General features: G+C 33.1%; 1 long non-coding RNA gene across 1 annotated transcript in view; it reads left to right on the top strand.

Moving 5' to 3' along the window:
- LOC108365887 (uncharacterized) overlaps positions 1–8,188 on the top strand; it is a 27,542-nt gene extending 19,354 nt beyond the window's left edge. The window contains exon 4 of the long non-coding RNA XR_001848022.1: positions 8,177–8,188. This is a non-coding gene — a long non-coding RNA (uncharacterized LOC108365887). The remainder of the gene's footprint in view (positions 1–8,176) is intronic.
- Positions 8,189–8,513: the final 325 nt, after the last annotated feature.

Raw genomic sequence — 8,513 nt, 5'->3', positions numbered from 1 at the left:
GTACATATCGTCCCGTTTCTGCCTTAAGGCCTGTATGCAGTTCTCAAGAAAAGCTAAAATTCCATACAAAATGACGTACAAGAAATGGCTAAGAAATTTTCTTGAGTCAAATTTCCTTCAGGCAGTACGCAGTTCTTAAGAAATTTGCTACGCTTTTTACTACGGTTTTCTAACAGATTTGCATCAGAAATATATGCCCGTTCCATTATTTCTTGAGGAAAGAGTGAGGCAACAGGCTGTGAAGTATCAAAAATGTCAAAATTCCTTGGACACACACACGAAATAATGGCAAATTTTTCTTGACCGATTTCTTGAGAGCTGCATACCAGCCTTTAACCACGTATCTACAATTTTTGGGAAAACTAATATTACCACTTATAACAGTTGTTTAAGCGTCACACTATTTGCAAATAGAACAAATACTTAATGAGGGTGTTCACTACTGTTAGTGGAACCAGAAATATTAAGTAAAAAATGCGTTTATTGTATCCTAGGAGAAGAAAGTAAACATTTTTCTTACACTCTCTAAAATACCTCTATTGCAGATACGAGGTTAAGGCAGAAACGGGACGATATGTACATACGTACGAATGGATGTAGTTACGCGAAGCACGCCTGCATCATTTATACACATAAGGGGTATTCTCTGAGTCTTGCAAAGCCCTTGCACGGTGCACGGATTGCACGGTTTGCAAAGCTGTCCCATACGAAAACCGGTTTTAACCGCGCAATCCGTGCACCATGCAAGGGCTTTGCAAGACTCAGAGAATACCCCTATATTGCTTGGTAGCGGCAGAGCTGAAATGCGCAATGAGTTCGTTCATACATACATATATACATATGTAGATACTCGTACCCTTCATGTGTCGCTTTATTTCTTTTTTCCCCTTCCCTATACTACCTATATCTTCCTTCTCACTCATGTAACGTTTTCAGTTTTAAAAATTTCACTCTCAATTTTTGCGATACCGCCACCTAAGAAGTTTCACTTCAAAAAATTACAGTTTTCAAGCATCCGTTCATGGACATTGTAATCTAGAGTGTGTAAAACATGTTTTTTCATTGTCACGCCATCTAAAAACTAACGTAAGACATAGATATCCACGGATTGATTTTTTTTTGTTTACTCATTATGATAAATTAGGAAAATAGTTACGAGAGTGGTCCAGATGGGCGGTCTAATTTTCTTTTTCATGTATATTGAAGTTTTTCCCATCCACCTTGGTTAAAACCACAAGCCGCCACTGTAGTTTGGACATCGTTTTTATACGCGATTCTTAATTTTTATTTTATTTTTTAAAGATTTTAAAGATTGGATGTTTTTAGAATTTATAGGTGGAATTTATTCGCGAAAACCAAACTGTGATTTTAGCAGAGCAAAAATATATTGAAGATCAAATAGCAACGCTTGTTCCTTATCGGACATTCGTAGACGGTAAAGAAATGACAATCACGTACAAATTGGTTTTCACGTTGATCGATGGTAAAATTCGGAATACTGTTACCGTTACAAAGTCGAACATGCGCTGCTATTTGTGTAAGGCTTCATCAAAGCAATTCAACAATCTCGATGAAATTCTGTTTTTGCCGGTAGAGGAAAAAATTTGCGATTTGGTTTAGCAATATTACACGCCTGGATTCACTTTATGAAATATTTTTTGCACTTAAAATAGACACGAAGAAATGGCATCCATTAAATTATTATCAACTGTTGTAAATGCGGATGCGGAATTGCCATCAAAAAATATTGATATGAGCTTGGATATTTCAGATGACTGCGAGTCTGACGGTGTATAAAATTGTTATCTTAAAAATATATTCCTGTACCAACAAATATGTATGTCTTGTTTATTGATTCATCTCCTGTGTAAATTTGAACATCAACATTGTTAAAAACAAACATTAAGACCTCGTTAGTGTTTGTCCGAGCTTCTCTTCCGATTTGTGGCGTGCGCCTTGATGTTGGGTCCGAACGGGGATTGTATTTTTATGAGAAGCTGTTCTTCGTGGCTGAATACACTCGGGGGTTTGCCATTGCCTGCCAAAGGGCGACCACAATTACAAAAAACTTTTTTGTTTCATATTTTTTGATGTTGGACCGAAACTGGGCTTGCACCCAGGCCCTGCGGAATAATAGCGTACATTGCTAACCGCTACATCACATTATATAACAAAAAAGAAGAAAACATGACCTTTTATACTTAACTACCTTAGTTTTGCTAAAAATCTGATTATTTTAAGCGTACACAGCGGCCATTATGGATCCGTCATTTTGAATTTCGAAATTATGTGGTGAAATTTAAAACCAGCAATCAAAATAAAGACGGATACACAAGGTTTGATTAGAATTGTACCACGCTTCGACTTTTAGCCAGCTTTTCCGAAAAATTGGCCACTGTGCAACGGCTTACCAAAGCCCTAATGGCGCGTGGTGTAAGCTATGTCGAATTAATTTGGCTCCTCACAAAAAAGATTTAAAACGACATTCGGAGACTGAAAAACACAAACGAAAAATTAAACTCCCACTCAAAATACCTTGACTAATTATGGTAAGCAGTATTATGACATTTTTGTAAATATTTTTATGCAGAATTTTTAATATAAAGGTTATGTCGATGCCGTAGCAACGCAAAAATTAAAAATCTTCGATAACAACAATTGATCATCTATCCGAGCTGCTGAAATCGATTGACCAAAACAAAGTCTTCTTCGAGAACTTGAAACTTCATCGTACGAAATGTTCAGGCATGTTCGTAGCACCATGCCTATTGAAAGATTTGGTGGAGGCTGTTGGAAACAGCAAGTTTTCGTTAATTATAGACGAATCTACCGCTATTTCCCAAACAAAGTGGATGTGCGTCTGCATTCGCTATTTTAACATAGTACTGAATCAGATTGTTACCGATTTTTTGGGAATATTCCTGGTCGAAGAGCCCAGTGCAGAAATCCTCCACGCATCTCTTATTAAATTTCTAACAAAAGCTGAAATAAAAACATAAAATTTGATAGCTATTGGAACTGATGGAGCTAATAATCTTTGCGGTGCTAAAAAATCAGTATTCGCCTTGTTGAAAAAAACGTATCCAAAGTTACAGCTTATGAAATGTACTTGCCATTCTTTGAATCTTTGTTGTTCGAAAGCATCGAAAAAAATTCCCAACACGGTCGAAATTCTTATAAAAGAATTATACAATTACTTTAGTAACAGCCCTCTGCGTGCCATTAAATACAAACGTGCCTTTGATTTAACAAATTGTGGTGTCGACACAATTCGATTTCGTAAATTAGTGTTGTTATCAGGAACGCGATGGCTTTCTTACGGCCAGGCTGTTAAGAGGGTTTTAGAACAGTGGATAGAATTAAAATTTCCTTTTTCTATAATTTCCACTAATGAAGATGAACTTACCGCAAAACATATTTACAAAGAATTTTCGGACGAGAAAAATCGTTTATTTTTATTATTTTTAAAACCATTTCTTGATAAAATGAACAGGCTAAATTTGACATTTCAAAATGACAAAGTGGACGTAGGAAGTGCATATTCTGATATTGGCTGAATTTCTTTATTCATTCTGAACGATTGGAATAAACTTTTTTGTTTACTTATTCTTTAGATCGTTCCTGATGATATGTTAACGTATATTTCAAACACATTCTGTTTATTCCGGCTGTGAAATGAGATTATCTGGAATGTATAAAGAAACGCAGCCATTGAGTTAACTTTTCTGTCATTTTCTAGAAAAATTTTAAAACCAGAATTTTTAGTAAAATCTAAACTAAGCCCTACTTTGTTGTGTAAAGTCAAGAAAGCGTTGGATAATGATCTGTCATTTTTACCGCTTGATTGCATAGATTTTGGTGTTGAATTCACGAACGAGTATAGAAGAGTACAAATGTCTTCTGAAAGTGAATATATTCTAAAAGGTTCGTGCTTTAATTACATTCGAGGGTTATTAACAGGAATTTCTAAACGATTACCCGAAAACATGTCGAGATTTTCTAAGTTTCGTCTATTTCAGTTTACCCAACGCTGTAAGTTAAGAAAAATTTGTTATTATTAAAGACATTTTATACGACTTTTTTGACCCGAATGTATCACGGAACACTTACGAAAATCAATGGATCAAGTTGGCGTTCATAAACTGGAACGAACATTTTAACAACAATATACCAAACAATGTTATTGATTTTTGGATGGAAGTTTTTAAATTTGAGGATGCATCTGGAAATAAATTTTTTTGAAGATATCGCGCAAGCTATTGTAAACATTCTTATAATTCCAACAAGTAATGCATGCGTTGAACGCGTATTTTCTGTTATGAATGCCACAAAACCAAAATTAAGAAACAAAATAAAAATGGAATTGTTAGAAGCGTTAATGCGCATTGATATTCACTTTAAAGTTCTTAATATTTGTTGCCAAAACTTTCAGCCAACCACTGAAATGATCACTCTTTTCAATAGTAGAAACATGTATTCAACCGAACTGGATGAAAAAGACGAATCAGAAGTTTTTGATTCCTTGTAAACACATATAATAATACAAAGAATTGTCTGAAGTTCCTTAACAAATACTTGCATATATACATACATAAAGCACTGGTAAAGGATTCAGCACCAAAATTCAACATTATATTTTTTACAACTTATGATTACTTTTTTTTTATTTTTAATAATTTTCATTTAAAATATAATTAAATTTTTTCGAAAAAAATAAATTTTGATCATGCGTTATATGGAAGAAAATTCGCAACAACCTCCACAAAAGAAATTCTAAAAAATAAACGGTATTCTTTAGCTATTTGAAACTTGCATTTTATTACACTAAAAAAGTTTGATTACTTTTTGATTTGAAACTTTTATTTATGCTGTTTCTGTTGTAGATTGAATTATATTTTAAAAGAAAATTAGTAAAAATAAATAAATAAACATATGTTGTAAAACATATAACTTTGAATTTTGGTGCTAAATCTTTGACCACAGGTGTACGTATAACCAAATGGATATACGTACATATGTACGTATGTATACGCTACCGAATATTTCCAATTGTTATTTTGTTATATGTTTGATAGTAAGTAAGGGAATAATCTAATAAAGTACGATTCACCAGAGCCCCGAAGCTACAAATTTATTGTAACGAACCCTAGACACGGCGAGTATACCCCAGCATTGTAGAAGAAGTATCGGGGCAACAAAAACGCTTCGTTACAATTTCTAAGTGCAAAGAGAACCGTGAGAGAATCATGCTGCCATTTCCTTTTTTCATAAAATCTCTACAAATATGCCACACAAATACAATTTTTTTTTATAAATGTACATAATTCGTCTGGCAATCGAAAAACAAACTTTCAAATAAAGACAGAAAATGAAATAAAAACAATCACAATATTAAACTCGTAAATACATTTATTTTAATATTAATTTTTTAGCAATTTTGATGTAAAAACAAATTAAACGTTTACATTTTTACTTGAGCATATACAATTGCTAAAAATCAAAACAAAAAGAAAAGGTAATAGGTAATAGGTGACACGCTGAGTAATCGCGTCTAAGTTTCTAGGTAAGCCAAGTCAAGTCTTAAGTCTTGGATAACCCAGCTTTAAGTCTGACATAAATAAAAGCAGTCAATCTCTTTATGGCGACCCATTCAAAAATTGGATCGAACATGATTTTATTTCTCGCAAGCTATATCATCAAATATAAATATAGAATTTGCTTTTGCATTATCTGGTGATAGCAAATCATCATTATTTGAAAATGTTGAAATGTTGATCTCCTTAATAGGGTTTATTAGATGTTTTAAGTATTTACACATATTTTGATTGATATAAAGATTTCGAATATAAATAGATGTTTTTAAATTTTAAACCATTTGGACTTTCAATGGGTATAATCATAATATTTATTTCCCACAGTTTGATGGTCAAAGAGCAAGAGCTCGAACTGAGTTTGGTAATAATGAGCTACGCTTTGTTTACTGTATTAAATCTCAAGTCAACATTTTTAATATTTAACGTATTACGTGGAGGAGTTCTCTCATTAGCGCCTTTATTCGCAGCATTAAGAGCACTTGGAAGTCTATCTGGCGGTACAGCAGGAATTATTAAAACAATCAATGCTTAAAAACTGGAAAGGAACAGTTATTGGAGGCGAAACGTCATAATAATACAATGGAAGCGATTTCAATGGGAAAAGGCATATTCTTAAAGCTTTATAAAAAGGGATCAGAATATATTTAAAACCATACCAAAAAAACTCTTAATGAAGCTACCTAGAAGACCTCTTAGTGATGTAGACTTGAAGAAGTATTCAAAATTTATTCCAAACTTTAGAGGGGTATTCATGGTGACACTTTACGACGTAAACATTTAAGAGAAAAGGTGGGATAATATATTTGGATAGTTCAAAGGGTCCGGGAACGCATTGGCTAGCTTATTGGAAAAACGATAATGAGATTGATTATTTCGATAGCTTTGGAAACTTACAGCCTCCTAAACAATTAATAAAGTATTTAGGGAAAAACATTAACTATAACTATAATCAACAGCAAAGCTATAATTCATATAATTGCGGACATTTATGTTTAAAAAATAAGTATTTATAAAACATTATTTTATTTGTTCTCATCATCAACAACAACAGACCTTTCCATTCATATATATATGTATGTACATTAGGGTGATTCAAAATTGGACCTTTTTTGAATTTCGACCGGGAACATTCGGATTCTTGAAGATAATAGGGAAGACAAGTTCTTTCTAAAATTTCAGCTTATTTGAACAAGATTTAGAGGTCGCTCAATGCTGTTATTTGTTTACCGAAAACTACAGATTTTAAATGCATCTTTATAAACAAGTAGGTGTATTTTCATAAAATCTTGTCGGATTTCACTGAAATTTCGTAGGTAGGTTCCAAAATATCAGTTTATTAGAACACAATTTTTATAAGTTCGATAAATTAGTTTTAAACACTTTTATTAATTAGTTAGTTTAGTTGTTTGAGAACATTAGCGTCCTTAAGTTTCGAAATATCGAAGTTTCAAGAATTTCTGAAATTTACCGTTATATGGAAAGTGGCAAGCGAAATAATCGTACCAAGTTTGGTAGAAATTCATCGAACGGTTACCGGGATTACATACCTGGGCGGTGCCACGTCCATTTTCAAACCTCAATTGCAAACATCAATTTTGAATGAATTAGCTTCTGTATTTACTGATTTATCGAAGATTTCGTATTTCTCTAAATTTCCATTATATGAAATGTGGGCGTGGTTATTGTCCAATTTTAAAAATTTTCAGCCGTTTGCTACGTTTTCCAACTGAGCCATGTTTGGGAGAAATTTCTGTAGCGGTTACCAAGATATACACATGTAATCATATCCAACAATGTATAATATTCTTATTTTACATTTAAAAATCATTGTAAATATCAATTCTCAGTAAATAAGCTTCAGTAGTTACTAAAATATCGCAGTTTTAGTTTTTCTGAAAACTACTGTTATTTGGGAAGTGGCCGTGGTTACAGTCCGATTTTCTATACCAACTTACCTTGGGTGAAGGGCAATCCACATGCCAAATTTCGTTGAGATATCTCAATTTTTGCTCGAGTTTTCGTGTACACGGACGGACGGACGGACAGACAGACATGCCTAAACCGATTTCTCTTTTCATTCATATGTATACATTTGTCTATATCTATGTCGATACGTTTTGGTTGTTACAAACAACCGTTATGTGAACAAAGTTATAATACCCTCGTGCACAAGTGCGCTCCGGTATAAAAAAATCACCAGATAAACATCACTCATACGCCATGTTGAATCCAAGTGTTTCCTAATCATTGCAAATATTAAAATAGTATTATAATAATATTTTGCCGCTTACACCTTTGCAAAGTGTTTGGCCGAGCTTTTCCTCCAATTCGTCGTGTGCGTCTTGATGTTGTCACAGTAAGGCGAGGGGTCTACAGCTTTATGCCGCACAGTGTGAGATTTAGTCTATCTAGGACGCAAAAATGAAAAAAAAGTGCTTGAAAATTTATCATATTTTGTAGTTTGTTAGAAAAGACCCCCACGTGCTATTGAACAGTATTCAAAAACAAATTTGCAAGCTTGGAACTATAACAAAACTTTGAGTGATCAAGTTGAAGTTGTGCGCGTTTTTTTTGTATTAGAGCTCAATACTTCCACTAAAATTTTTTTCTACGACACATTATATTTGCACCTAAATATTTTAATCAAATTATTTTATAATCAGCTAAAAGGTAAGACAAATTTCAAAAATATTAAATTTTTAATAGACTATAATTTAAAAGTTCGGCGTAGTTCGATGTGACAGAGCATACAGGATGAGCCATGATAAAAACACAACAAGGTAAAACCATTAAGATACAGTCTGACGTTCGCCACCAATATAATTTAAAAATTCAACACTCATCAAACTCACACACATATTCTCATTTTCAATCTCAAACAACAACAATTGGAAATAATTTAATTTTTTTATTTTCTAT

Source organism: Rhagoletis zephyria, unplaced genomic scaffold, assembly GCF_001687245.7.
Source record: "Rhagoletis zephyria isolate East Lansing unplaced genomic scaffold, Rhagoletis_zephyria_1.1 Rzeph_scaffold_02042, whole genome shotgun sequence".
Lineage (NCBI taxonomy): Eukaryota > Metazoa > Arthropoda > Insecta > Diptera > Tephritidae > Rhagoletis > Rhagoletis zephyria.
Note: the sequence above shows the minus strand (reverse complement) of the source record. Positions and strands in the feature narration are given on the sequence as shown.